Source organism: Rhinolophus sinicus, chromosome 2, assembly GCF_057876585.1.
Source record: "Rhinolophus sinicus isolate RSI-liver-muscle chromosome 2, RSI-T2T, whole genome shotgun sequence".
In the NCBI taxonomy this organism is placed as follows: Eukaryota; Metazoa; Chordata; class Mammalia; order Chiroptera; family Rhinolophidae; genus Rhinolophus; species Rhinolophus sinicus.
In genome coordinates this window covers 180,815,319-180,830,556 of record NC_142502.1, presented here as the reverse complement: position 1 = coordinate 180,830,556, position 15,238 = coordinate 180,815,319, and the positions used below count along the sequence as shown (strand labels likewise).

Sequence of the window (15,238 nt, the reverse complement as noted above, 5' to 3'; positions counted from 1 at the left end):
TAAGCTACCTCACACCATGATGATACCTATATATATTCAAACAGTAAACATGAGGCATCGAGAAAAGATTAGTTTATGTTATTTAATGTCTTCAAGAAGATCAGGAATTAGTAAATGATAGAAATATTTCCATCTACAAAGGGGATTTTTAGTCAAATAGATTGTCATAGACACAAATATAATACACCTAAAGTTCTAAGCTTCCGGTCAGAGGGAGCAGGTTCAGTGGAAACACTCATCTCCTTGGATTCGGAAGAAATGGGTTGGAGTCCAGGCTTTCCCACTTGCTGGGTATGCATTCTCAAGCATTACCTGTGTGCGCCATGGTTTCTCCCTCTACAAAATGGGAAAAACCACCCCAACTCATCTTCTCTCCAGTGGGTTATAAGAGAGGCTGAACGAGAGCCTGGCTGGCCACCAATGTGTTTTATAAATCCTCAGAATCACGGTCATGGTCATGATCAGGGAAACCTTAATTCTTGGCAAGGTAGGACCTATGAAGTAGCCTTATACTTGGAAGAGCTGCATGATGTGAGTGGGAATGCCATTAGAGTTTTCGTCCTCTCACTGTTTCCCGAGTGTTCTCAATCGTGGGCAGGGGGAGCTTGGCATTAGGGCTTTGGCAAGCAATGTGGCTATGAACGTTTTGTGCACGTGTGCCGGTGCACGTGTGCTTGCATTTCTCTAATGTATATGCCTAGTGATGATCAGCTGATGGATAGGGTCTGTGCATCTTTGGGCCTGATAAAGTGAAAAGGCTATTCTACCAGAGATGTGGGTCCTTTCAGATGACCAGTGGGGTCACTAACATAATCTAATGAGGTTGTCTTACTGCAGCTTTGTGTAAATCCACTTCCCTCTGAGTCTTCCCTGGAGGAGTTAAACATCCCCAGGATGAAAATTCTTAGGAAAGGAAATTGGACCAGGTAGGAAGGTCTTCGATGGAAGAGTGACACCTGCCTCTTTCCCATCCTCCTTCTCTTGGATCTGATCTCTTCAGGTTATAACACCTGGACAATCAGAGACAATAGCTTCCAGTTAGGAAAGGAAGGCCTTGATCCTGGCTCTTTGTCACTAGCTTGCATTACAGTTGCCTCTTCACTATGGTCAGGGCTGTCTCCCCTGTGGGACTGAAAATGTCTAACGGGAGGCTTTGGAGATGATGCTTGTCTTGGATCTAAATTTTATCTTCATGTGAGGCACTCACGCATCTGCTTCTTCCTGCACAAACTTTAGCTCAGGACAGTGTTCAGTTCTTCCAACTCTGCTCACTCCATATTACCAGACACACAGTCCCCAACTGGAGAAGGCCTTCCTGACTCCGTAAAGTGAGAAGTCCTGCTCACTCAGCTCCAGACTCATTGGTAGAAGACTGTTATTTCCTGTTAGACCGAACAGAATGCTGCAGAATATAGCCAATATTTCTCTGAATTTTTATATCACTGCCTTGAAAGCTATAGCTTTGAGGGTACGTGATTATCTTTCCAAAGTAAGTGTGACATAGTTGTTTTCACTAAAGTTTTCCAAATGTAAAACCAGAGATCTCCAACTTCCCAGCCTGACCTAGAGGAATCTTATCATTATTTTTTTGTACCCAATCCAACAGTTGAGCCAACTTCCCATTTCAGGGTCTGTTATATTAAGAACTCCCACTTCTTGCTGCCTAATTGTATATCAGTTAGGATTCTTAAGGAGATTAATTCTCCTCCCTTCCTCCCTCAGCAAAGCCAAACCTTCTGTTTATTTTAAATAGTTTGTAATATCCCTTTTATTATTCTGTGAATGAATTCATAGATAGTTTAACCCACCAATCATATAACTAAGAAAATATATTATGTCCTAACAGCAGGATAATGGATATATAAAAAGAAAGTGATTTATAATATAAGGATGAAGAAATTGTCAGAAATTTGGACCCTGCAATAGAATCACCATGAATGTGACAGCTATAAATGCAGACTAATAAAGGAGTATTGTGTTGACAACTCAAATCCCATAGTGCCATTGTCATTGGTGACATGATTTTTTAAAAATGTGAACAAATCTTGAAAGAGTTTTGAACAAAAGTACAATCTTCCTTCGATTTAAACAATGGAAAATTTAGAGTGTATTAAAACCATCGACAAAGTAAAAATATGTTGTGTGTGTATGTAAAATGGAGTCAGACTGTATGCTCAGGTAATAGTAAATAGATTTGTCACCTACCTGGAATCCCAGTGGGTCAATAAAACATTGTGTAGGATGAAGAAAGGTTCTTAGTCATGCAAGCTTGTCACACAAATTCCATCTAGCTTCCTCAGTTTCCATATGTTAAATGCCAGGCCCGACTGCCTATTACTGTGACAACAAAAACATCCTCACGATTTTCCAAAATGGTGCCCATTGAGAATCAGCTTTAGGTCAACTCAAACTGACTTAAATTTGAAGGGGGTTATTATGATTTTCTTTTTTTTTTTTTTTTGTTTTTTTTGTTTTAGTATTTTTATTTAATTAAAGTTTATTGGGGTGACAAATTGTTAGTAAAGTTACACAGATTTCAGGTGTACAATTCTGTAATACATCATCTATAAATCTGATGGTGTGTTCACCAACCAGAGTCAGTTCTCCTTCCATCACCATATATTTGATCCCTTTTACCTTCATCTCCCACCCCCCTCCCCCCTTACCCTCTGGTAACCACTAAACCATTGTCTGTGTCTATGAGTTTTTGTTTCTCATTTGTTTGTCTTGTTCTTTTGTGATGATTTTCTTTCAGTTCTCTCTGCAATAGTTTTAGCCTCCATCCAGCAGCATGATGGCTGCAGTAGTTCCGGGACTCTCATTTGTACTAAACCTCATCTAGAGGAAGAGAAGTACCATATGTCCTGGTGGCTCCTTGTAGTAAAGAAGCTACTCTCCTAGAAGCACCAGGAAATATTTCTGAGGTGTCATCAGACCAAACGGCAGCCTTACAATTCCTGAACCAATTAGTAGAATTACTCTAACCAATCAGACACACTCCTGGAATTGGGGGTCAACACTTTCTGAAGTAGAGAAGTGGAAGGAGAATGTGTGGAATCTGAATAAAAATCAGGGACGAAGAGAGCAATGAATTCTGGGTAGGCAACCAAAAATGTTTCCTGCACATTTACAGGGTTAATAATTGATTTTATTCAAGGAGATTCCAGTGTGTGCGTGTGTGTGTGTGTGTGTGTGTGTGTGTGTGACTCGAATGACCACCTGGTCTAAAGGTTACGTATATATGGTATGTGATGGATTCCAAAGGCATAGTTGGAGTAGCTGAGAACGAGAGGTGGGAGCCGGGGAAAGGAGGAGGCGGGCACCACATGTCTGGACGAGCTGCCTCATAAAAGGATCAAAGCTCTGTGAGATCCCTCTGCCAAAGCTCTTGCAGCCTGTGACAGGAACCCAGGTGAAAGACGGGTGTGAGTGGAAATTGAAAGAGACCCCTTGATGATTTCCTGAGGAAACTCACCTGTTTGGCAATGACTTTGCTCTGCAAGTTTTCCTCTTGCATCCACATGTTCTAATCACCTCCATACTCACAGGAAAGCATGATGGTTGTGAAATTGGAAAGTAACTTACGGCACATGCAGGTAACTCAAGTTCAAAATGAGAAGGTTTGCAGTAGTTTGACACCCGTATCGCCATTTTGGACTCCTCTCTCCCCTATGCCCTGCTTCTGGGCACAGCTCTAGTCCTGCCACTCTATCTGTCTAGTCCTTCACAACCCAACTAATAGTTACTTCTGCTACGAGAGCCTTAGCATCTCTCTCTCTCCTCTGCCTCCCCGCCTCCCAACATCTGCCTTCAGGCTTTTCCCTCCCATTCCTCCTGCTTGTTACAATCAGCGAGGTTTTCTTAAAACAAAGTTCTTATCTTGTACTCCCTCTGCTCAAAAGTTTTGGTGTTGCCCATTGCCTAGAGAATTAAATACAAATTCTCATCCTGGATGTCTACAGTCTGGCCAAACCCCTAAGAGCTCTAAGTACTGGTCAGCAGTTAGCAAACATGTACGGCTCCGTACCAGGCATTGCACACATGTAAGAACTTCTGAACGTGATCTTTCACCACTCTCCCTCTTATAAACTATATTTCAAACAAAATCTTTTCCATTACCAAAATGTGTGGACTATGGACTCTTCTTGAAGTACTTGGGTTGCGTTTCTCTCACGATGTCTGCATTATGGTCATTGTATTCTTGACTGATATCCCAACATTCTAGACTATGGGTCAGTCACCACTGAATTTCTTCACCTCTCTCTGTTGATCCTAGTACCTGAATCGGTTTGTGTAAAAATCATATATGCATTGAACATCTCCTGTAGATCTGTTATCATTACAATGTGCTCTACCACTCTGGTTTCCACCCCACTGAAAGCAGAAGAAATTGACAATCCTCACATACACACATTTTGTTTTTAGTAAATCACTTTTCAACCTAGATGCTGAATCTCCAGTGTTTAACACTTTAAAAAAAAATACATTAAAAAAAAAGCTCTCATACTACTTTTTTCTCCTTTTTGCTGATTGTAGATTTAAAACTCACATTGTTACCAGCTTGAAACAACAACTGTTAGTGTTTTGGTATATGTCCTTCAAGTCTTTTATCCTAATCGATATTTATAGTTCACAAATTGTGAAGGTAGAAAATTGTTTTTCTACCTTATTTTCTTTATTTGACGTTATACCATAATTTTTCTGCCAGCAATATTTTTCAGGAGTGTTTTACTCACTGTCCTTTTTAGTACCATAAACAACGGTGTGATGAACATCTTTCTGTATAAACATTTCTTCCATTTGTGGTTGCTTCCTAAAGATATAATTCCAGAATGGCAATTCCTGGGGCAAATAGGGTCCACGCACTTTGTGATTCTAAATTCCTGCCTTGTCTTTGCTTTTAAATATAGTTTAAAAGGGAATGCCATGAGCAAAGGTGATTGCTTAGCAGAGATCTGAGGGGGAGTCTCCAAATTCTACCATCCCGGACTAATTTATACTGTGACTATGTTAATGTTTGCCTTTTCCCTCTTCTCAATTTCAAGAAAAAACACAAAACACTGAAACTGGATTCAGAGCCAACCTCTCCCTCTCACTTATAAAGTATGCTTTCTTGATGTGAGAGGGTGAGAACTTTAAATCTCTCTCTGGAAAAACATGCAATGAAATTGGAGATGGTGGGACCCCAGGCCCACAGTCGTCTTTGAGTGGATGTGTTTTTCCAGTGCTATGGGAGGATTGAAAACCCTCACACAATAAAATCAAGATCAAGTTCAGTTTCTTAGCAAAAAGAACCTTATGTCTCTATTACTGGAGTAGATATGTGCAGATGTATAACACAGACAGACTGTCCTTGCCCTGAATTCTAAGACAGTGATTTCTGTTGAAGGTCTTTTCGCTAAGGAAAAAAAAAAAAAACAATAAAAGACTTGTACTTGGCAGGGAGGCCATTGAGGTTGGTGCATCTCTGCCAAGGACCTTCGATCTGGGCGGCCTAGGAGAGCTTCCACCTCATCCCAGAACGATCATTGTCCTGCTTCCTGAGGGAGGAGGGTAAGAGTTGGAAAAAACAAAAGACAGAAGGTTATTCTCTGAATCTTCTGAATTCTAAATTAGAACCCTCTGAAACAAATTTTAAAAATTAATAAAAAGCAACTGGACCTTTGAGAGGATATCTTAGTCTATCTACATAATTGTCCTCACAGAGTCTCTTTATTTTAAAAACGGGCTGTTTGATTGGGAGAATCAGCTCCACCCCAGGTTCGTGGAGGTAGCTGTGCAGCTTGGTAACCTCTCCCAGGCACAGCCTCTTCCACTAACTAACTAGGAAGGAGTCAGAGTAGGAAGGAGTCCCCCTAGCCCCACCCACCACTGGGCGGGGCATTTTAGGGGAAGGGAGGGTCTGGAGGCAGTGAGGACCCTTTTATCCCAGCAGAAGGCTCGAGGACGGCCACGCAGGAGTCTCCCAGTTCTGGTCTAATGTCAGACTCCGATAAGCCTCTACCCACCTCGCATCTCTTACACATGGCCCCACAGACATTGCAAATTCAACACGTCCAAAGCTGAACTTTGCTCCTAGGATGGCTTCTCCTCTTGTTCTTTATTTTAGTTAATGGCTTTATAAAGCGCCTTTTCACTCAAGCCAGAAACCCGGACACCTACCTCCTCCCTTGTACTATACAATTCACCATTGCTCTCTTCCTAATGCTGTTGTCTCCTCCTCTACTTCCATTCACCCAGTTCTAGTCTCATATATACTTTTGCAAAGGGCCCCTAGTTGGTTTTCTTGCTCCAGTCTCTTTCGCACCTCCTCTGCCCCATGCTCTGTCCTGCCCACGCTGTCCCATTCATTGCCCACACTGGTGCCAGAACGATATCCCTGGAACAAGCTCATCACGTTACTCCTCTGCTTAAAATATTTCAGAGGTTTCCCAGTGTTTCCAGCAGTACAATCAAGCCTCTTTTCACAACCCCTCCTTGGTTTCTCAAGTTTGCCACATGCCACCTCAATTTCTTTACTTGGAACATAATATATTCTCCAAATATGTTAGGCCTTTGAAACCTCCATCCCTTCTGCCTGGAATGGCCTTCTACCGTACATATTCACTTAAATCCACTGACAGACTCATCTAAAATGTCAGTGACATGCTCTCTCTGATCCCAAAGCTGCCTATGCCTAGCCCTGGTATAGCACTTTCCAACTTGTTTTGTAATGATTGGTCTCTGCGCCTGAAGTGGGAACTCCTTGAGAACAGAAATCTTCTCTTCCACAGCTGCATATCCTAGGAGCCTTAGGTGGTCCTATGCATGTAACACTTATTGAATAAATTGAATGAAAGAATGAATAAGATAAACAATGGAGAAGAATTGTGTGCTCTGGGCCGGCTCTTTGGCTAAACTATACTAGCTGGGCCTCGAGTTATCTGTAGGAGAAATGAACATCTCCCTGTTTTATAGATACCAGAAAGCTGAGAGTAGTGTGTGTGTAGGTGTGCATGTGTGCACACACAGGCACCTGTGTAACTGTGTGTCCCAGTCTGGGTTGATTATGGGTGTTATCTTTTGGGGGCTATTCTTATGATAGGGTGTTCAGGAAATAGAAATGAATATTCCATGACAAGTGTGCGCTCTATGGAAGTATGACATTTTTCTATGAAATACGATCAAATTTAAATACAGTAGATTCAGAATGAAAAATTTTGGTTTGTAACTTGAGTCTGTAGATGAATGTGATCTGATGTACAAAGTCATAGTAATTTACAGCTTCTTTAGAGTAGGATTTGTCTGTTATAGGAATTAATACTAGGCTCCCAGGGTGACTTCCAATACCATATATTTAACAAGCCAATTAGTCATTCCCAAGGAAAGCATTCTAATTGATTATTTTTCAGTATCTGTTGGTGATAAAGATAATGGATGTTTTTGTGGAGTAAATTGGCTTCCTTTCTTAATATCTGTGTCTTGATGTCATTGCCCAGCAAATAAATGGTGAAGGGTATTGCTATAAATAGCATGATGGCTGACAGAGGAAAAAAATAGCTCTGTTTCCTGACAGTGCAAATTTCACACTGTTTTAATTACCACAAACGTTCATTTCTATCTCAGAGAGCTGGGCAGGAAACTGGGAATAACGGAACATTTGTAGGCGTGGCTGACATGACAAGCCTGGGATATGGCCTCACATCCGTGTGACCAGGGTCCCTGCAACAATCTTTGGGAACTCTACATCTAGAAGGTGAATGTGGACCCTCCGGGAATCAACTAGAAGAAACTGGGAATTTTTTTCTGCTATTTGCACTGACAATTCTTTGCAGAAAAGGAGAGGCACCTGTCTCCCCCAAAGAAACAATTTGCTTTTCAAAAAAATAAATAAAAGCAAAGATGGTTGGAATTTTGCTTTCAGGCAGACACCTACACAAATTCAAGTTCACAGTTTAGCCAATGTTGGAGAAATAACAAGGGTAAGGTTACCTGAAGCTGTTCTCTGGATGCTAGACTTTGGTCTCCCTCCACTGAGCACTCAGGCCTTTTCCTTCAGGTGGTCGGTATTTCTTCCCACTTCCTCAATAATCACCTGTCTTCCCTCTGACTTTTCCCATTCTGTCCCATTACCTGGAACCACCTCTCTTCCTGAACTCTGGACACATCCTGGCTCTCCTGAAATGTCATTTCAACATGAGAATAGTGTGGAATGTGTTTGCTTCAGCACTAGAGATCCTATTCTTGGGCCTTTGGTTGACTTTGAATTTGGGGTGAGAAATCTCTGGCTCAAGTACAGAAATCTCTACAATACTTCATAGTAATGGAAAAAGCATGTGTTGGCACCAGCATTTACAATTTGTGCCAACCTGTCTTATACTTATTCCCATGTGAAGGTAAATCCACTGGATTTAGACCCAATAAAATTGTAAACAACAGTATCTTATAATTACTCAGAGGAGTTTCAAGGCTTAAGTAGGTGGTAGAGAAAGGGAAATCTTCACTTCCCATAGTGATAAAGGTGTCATTTCTTACAAAGAGTAAAAGGTAGGTCTCCAAGGCTTAGAAAAAGCCCAGGAAGAGTTGGCAAGGATCAAAGGACCCAGCCAATACCACAGGTCCATAGAGTAAGAGGGAGTGGCCCTTTGCACCTATCACAGAATAGGCAATCAATGACTATTAATTGATTGAACAAATGAATGTCCAAACTAAACAAATGGGTCAAAGGGGTGCAGCATGGATTAAAAACATTACTCAAAGTTTTAATTGGAAGTATCCTTCATAAAAGTCACAAAGTGGTTTGGCAGTCAAAGTCCAAACCATGATACCGTGTTTCAGTATCAAAGAGATGCTCACGCTAAGGAAAGTGCTCAATAGTCCTGTTGGGTTCTGTGTTTATCAAGAAACTTAAGAATCATGGTTAACATGTTGTAGAAGACCTGTTCTAAGTGGTCCCAGAGGTAACCCCTACGACCACATTGGTGGAAGTTACAGTCAAACAGACATCAGTTTGGTGATTGTCACCCCAATAAACTTTAATTAGTCAAAGAAAGGGGTGGACGGTGTTAGTTATTAAGTTGTCTCTTCGTTCCAAATTCCCTCTTTTTTCCTGTTCTTTGAAAATGGAGCTGGGGCCTTTAAATATTTTTCCTTTGCCAACTAACAAAGGAAATAGATGTTAAGCTTTGTCATTAGAGAACTGTGGAGAGACATTGAGGAGGAAAGTCTTTGCTTCCTGGTTCCAGTGTGTTTGCTCAGCAAGCTCCTTCAGTGCACAGAGTTTCCGCAACTTTGAACTCCTGCAGTGTGGTGATTTCCATAGCATCAGGATTTTGCAGAACACACAGCTTCTGGAGAGCACGGACGCCGGCAGCACCTAGTGGCGTGCATCCATCCCATGGCACTTTCAGCCGCATATGTGGTTTTGCTTTACTGATGGGATCCTGCCTCGGGTCCTGAGAAATGGGTAGAATTTAGGCAAGCATAGAGCGAGGAGAATGAATACTCAAGGCAGAATGAAAGCATTAAGGGCCATATTTTCCAGATTTATATTACTTTATTAAAGTGAAAGATTAGCAATAAATACACTTCATCTCATTATCAAGTCCTTGAGGCTAAGACGGTGTCTGATTCTTCCACAAGGCCTATCATCTTGTAATGCTTCATGAAAAAACAAAATCTTCTGGACATTGACTGGCTAATCCATTTAACCATAACTGAGACCTGGGAAGAAAGACCAGTCCTCATTTGCTTTGAAAATAGTAGTAATATTAATAATAAACACAATACTATTACAAAAAACATTGAATAATGCTATGTACCTTGCTACACGTGAGCTCATCAGTAAAGACCCTCAAAACCTTTATGAGATAAATATTAATATTATATCTGAAGCTCTGAGAGGTTTTGTAATTTGTTTAAATTCACATAGCTATTAAGTGGACAAGCCAGGAATTAAACCAAAGCAGTCTGGCTCCAGAACCCCTGCTGTTGATCACAGCATACTACTACTTTCCAAATACGCTTAGCGTTGTGATCACACACCACAAAAATAAAGATCTCCCCCTTCAATATTCTAGGGGAGCACAAGATGAGGCTCTCCATGCATTAAAGACAGGGAACCTTTTCTTTGTAAATCAAGATGGCTTCCATTGAGGGGAAGGGAAGGGAAGGATTTCAGAACTCTCCTCTTTCAAATACTGAGTACAGTGGTGCCTCGGTTTCCGAACATAATCCATTCCGGAAGACCGTTCGAGTTCTGAAACATTGGAAAACAGCCGACAGCTAGGCCTCAGGATCTTGCACTCAGCGGAAGCCATGTGACATGTTCGACTTCTGAGGCATTTTCAAAAAACCAAGCATTTACATCCGGGTTTATGGCATTCGTAAACCGAAATGTTCGTCAATGGAGACATTTGAAAATATTACTGTATTCAAACACTCTGCATACATTCACTGAGACACTTGCTTAGGAGGAGCTGTATGGCCCTGGGCCTCTACCCTCTGGGTATTTAGATTTTTATCCCCATCCTTAAGAAGTTGAGGTTTTAAGTGCTTCGGTCCTGTCACCGAGATTCAGAGAGGAGTAGATAGAGCTCTCCTTTGGAACAAAGGTACTGGATCCTGGAAATGACCTTTTCTTATTACATTCAAGGCCTGCTCTGATTTCCTTGCCACATGGTGAAGTAATTGGAAACCCATGCTGGTCCACACCCAAGGTGTGCATTTCAACATGATGTGCTTTTATTCTGGATAATTTGGAGTCTAGGATCCATATTCTCCTACGTGAATATTAACACCCCTTTGAGTAACAACACTTTTGACTTGCTTTACCCTGTAAAATCCTGCAGATACCGTTTCTCCCACCTGGAATGTTTCTTTTTCCCATTCTTCTCACTCTGCTCAAATAGGATGCCTTTTGTGAGGCCTTTCCCAGCCCCTCAGAAGAATTGGAGTTCTCTGCTGTGCTCCCAGAACACATGGCTACCATCCTTTTGTTAGGCCGTGTTATGTGACCCTGGGACTGACACAGACCTGTCTCCCCACCAGACAGGGAGCTCTTGGAAGGCAGACTGCTATTTCAGATCCATGTTTGTTTTCCTACAGCCTGATGTAATCACGAGGACTGAGTAGGTGCTTAATAAACACGTTGCTTAAATACATCCATGAATGAGTGAATGGACTGGGGTCTTTCCCAATCCATAGAGGATGTATGGACTTGGGCAAATCATGTCACCTCCTTTAACCTTCGTTTAATTATTTTTAAATGAGTCGGTGTCCAAGGTCCCTTCAAATCCTGGCATCCTGAAGGTATAGAATTCAGAAAACATTTTTATACGTCGTTCCAAGATTGGCTAAGAAACTTTTACAAATCCAAAGCATTTTTATTCTTTCAAACATTTTAAACAACTTCAACTCCAGACACCTCCAGTAGAAAAGTTCTGTTCATCTCCATTTCAGAAGACCCATGGACTCAAATGCTAATAAGATTCCTCTGCCTATGAGCAGAGTCCTCTGTTCACGTAAGAGAAAAGTCATGTTAACTATTTAAGCATCTTTTGGGTAGCAACCTCCTCAGCCCTAGCTCTGGAAGTTCTGATACCATCTTGTCAGTCTGAACCCGGGGATGAAATTGACTCATTTGATACTATTATAAACACCTATCACACATCTTCACCACTCTCATTGAGAAGCTTCGAGAGACCAGATGCCTGTCTTGCTGACCTAATTTATTAAGTAATTGCTGTAGGAAACTTTAACCTATAAAATCCAACTAAAGACCTCTCTTTTGTGTCAGATCCCAAGACTAGGAGAAGAGAGAAGAAATATCCTTCCTAAGAGCCATTGGTTTGAGATATTTGCACACAAGGCCAACTTATAATTGCATGAGGGAATGCAATTGGAAGGGAGGATGCATTCCCCGGTTGGCTTCTCTGTATCATCACCGTAGAACAGCCCTACCATTCTATAAATCCAGAGACCTGGGGCACAATTGGAATAACATCTTTGAAGATTTTTTATCAATGAGAGAAGATCACCATTTTGGTTACTTCCTTAATTTGAGATTAGTGTTGCGTTATTTTTATTTTAACCTCATCGTACTATGAAATCTTCCATTTCTGGGAAGCACAGTGTTTCTTCATGCTTGATCAAGAAGTTAAATGGATAGTTCACGTTACAATCCTATTATCCAGGAGGAGATTCTCGGCTCTTGAATTAAAGCCTGTGATAACAGTTAGCCTCTCTTCTCCAGGCATTGCATAACTTCCAATTATTGGCTGACCAATGCCAAGGGAGGCAACGCCCCCAACCGGCCAGACAGAAGAAGAAAGATGAAAACAATGATAAAGAAAATAGAGAGTACTTACTGGCTTCCCTTTAGTGATGAAGAAATAGGCTCAGAGAGGTTAAGCAGCCAGCCCTAAGTTACAAAGCTAAGAAGCCTAATTTTAAAATCTGTACTTTTCTGTGTGTGTGTGGGGGGGGGGGCGGGGGGGGGACGTGACTGAAGGAACCACAGACTACATTTAAAAATAGAAAGTCCTCGATATTTTTCTGATCAAGTCCATTTATTTCAAAGAACACAACTGAGGTGAAAGATGAGTTGTTCAAAGTCCTAAACCAAGCTGTCCGTAGAGGCAGGATTAGGAACGACGTCCCTCTAGCCTCAGCTTGTTGGTCTATGTAGAGCTTCCCACAGCTGGGGAGAGAGTGCATGGCACACCTGTAGTTAACATCTGGCTTTGGCACTTAACTCCATGACCCACTTATCAATTATTTTATCAATGAGGACATCAGGCTCAGAGCAGATAACGGCTACATTGTACTCATTTTTTTAATGAATAAGCTGATATGATGTATGTTATTCCTGTATAAAAGGGGCTAAATTAATGTTGTGTTCCTTCTTCTTGGAATAGGGCCATTTACTTTTTAAATAGTATTATCATTTACAAAACTAATTCATGCACATGGTAAACATTTTTCAAAGGTGCGGAAAGTTAATCGAAGGAAAAGGTAATTCTCTCCCAAAGTCTATTCCCCAGTGTTAACTACTTTTAACCTTTTCTGAAATTTGTCATTCTTATACTTAGAGCCATAATTCTAAATATTATAATTGTAGTTCTATTTATTTATTTGTCCACTTGGTTATTTTAAGTGATATATTTAAAGTTGTGTTTCTTGTTCCACCAACTATTAGCAGAGTCTCTTTTCTCATATGATAGGATGAGAAAATCATTACCTTCTATCCCTCATCTATTTAACACTTTTCCAGCATGGCACCTCTATGGTGACTTTTACAGTGTCAAGATTTACAAAATAATTACATTCTATTACTATGATTAAGTCTTTTAATTTTTATCTATAGATTGATTCTATACAAGAAAACCAATAAATAGAATTTTAAATATTTGATCATATTAATATTATTCACTGTTACACCAAGTAATGCACTTGCACCAGCAAAAAAGAAAGAAAACAGAACCCTTTGTCCCTTAAGACGGTTAAAAGAGATCCAAGCAATATACTCAGAATGATGCTTTTCTCTTTTGCTTCATTAAATACCCTAAACCATCCCATATTTTAGTTTGCTTTATGTTTGATTCTTAAATTTGTAGTATGATTTTGTATTTCTTTTGGTGCTCCCAATTGCTTTTTTCTTGGTTATCAAAGAAACATATGCTTTCTTTACAATATTTATTACAATATCCATCTTTTAATCAATCATGTTCATTCTTTAATGATCTCATTGGGACCAATTGCTTTCCCAACCTGCTGCTTTTCAGTCTAACTGGGGTTTTGTTGTTGTTTTCGTTTCCTCCTGGACTAGATTCACTGTTTCTTGACTCTCACATCTTTTTTTGTAGTGTGTATGTGTTTATTATTTTGCTGCCAAACATCAAGCACTTTACCTTCAGGAATAGTGGGTGAAAAGTAACTTTCCGAGTTCTTGCATCAATGAAAATGCCTTTATTCCATAATATTTAAGGACTTCACCATTTGCTTCTAATGTTGCTGATGAGAAGTCAGTTGATAATCTGATTTTTTGGTTCGTTTAATTTTTTCCGTTTTTATATTAGTTTTTTCTCACTTTCTTCCCCTAAGCACCTGAGCTTGATTTTAATTTTCAACATGCTGGACTTTCTTAAGGATGTGTGCATCGAAATGTGGATTACGTTTCATCATCCTGCTGCTTGATCGTTAGTGGTCATTGCAAGGTAAAGATTTGTGGTCTTTCACTCTGAAAATGTGTATTCTATTATTTATTTGATAATCTTATGTTTTTATTTTCTCTGTTCTTTTTTCCTGGCATATTCATTAGTTGGATTGTGGATATCCTGAATTGGTATTCTTTATTTTAAAATTTTTTGTCTTTCATTTACCTGCTGTTGATTTTTGTTCTCCTTTCTGGGAGATAGCCCTGATTTTATTTTTAGTACGTTCTATGGATTTTTTTTGGCAAATTATAATTTTTAAATAAATTTCACATAAGTGTTTCTAATTCTCCAAATGTTTTTCTTTTAGTGATTCCCATTTAAAACATAATTTTACTATTATCTAAAATCTCTCTAACAATAATCATTACACTTTTACATTCTGTTTGTCTGGATTAACTCTATTTCTTCTTTAGGAGCTGAGTTATTCCCATTTCTTATCTTGCTTCCCTAACCACCCCACTCCCCACCCCTGTGCACTGAAATGTAGAGCAAATCTTCGGAGCCCGTTCATATTTATGAATGAAGAATTATTTGACTAATACCCATAGCCGCCATAAGTCTCTTCCAATCTTATGTTGGCTTGTTTGCCCAGCAAGGCTTTCTCCTGGATGGAAAGACTGATGGTGAACTATGTGTGAGTGTACGTGTTTGTGTTGACTGGCAAGATTTTGATTGGATTTTGCGAGCAGACTGCCTTGCCTGCAGTTTTCCACCTCCATCAACCTGCCGTATCAGAAGGGTTTCACTCTGAGGCCAGCTCTAATACTTGGCACATACGACTTCCCTCAGCAATTGTCAGTTTCTATAGAACGCAGTCTTCTCTGCCTAGAGGCAGGTAACTGCAGGTTGCTCTACATAGGGAGAGAAGATTGAGTAGTTCAGCTCTTCCATGATGAGTCTTTTTACTAAATAGCGTAGTAACTACTCCTTGATTCTTGGCTTTCTACACCCACTTCAAATATAGGACCTGTACAGGACTTCGTTGACACACAGCTGCCCCTCAGGTGCAACATTTTCCTCTCCTTTTCTAGTCATCCACTTTC

At 40.3% G+C, this 15,238-nt stretch overlaps 1 long non-coding RNA gene across 1 annotated transcript in view; it reads left to right on the top strand.

Moving 5' to 3' along the window:
• Positions 1–14,317, top strand: part of LOC148758966 (uncharacterized) — a 385,483-nt gene extending 371,166 nt beyond the window's left edge. Inside the window, exon 4 of the long non-coding RNA XR_016019886.1 lies at positions 14,083–14,317. This is a non-coding gene — a long non-coding RNA (uncharacterized LOC148758966). The remainder of the gene's footprint in view (positions 1–14,082) is intronic.
• Positions 14,318–15,238: the final 921 nt, after the last annotated feature.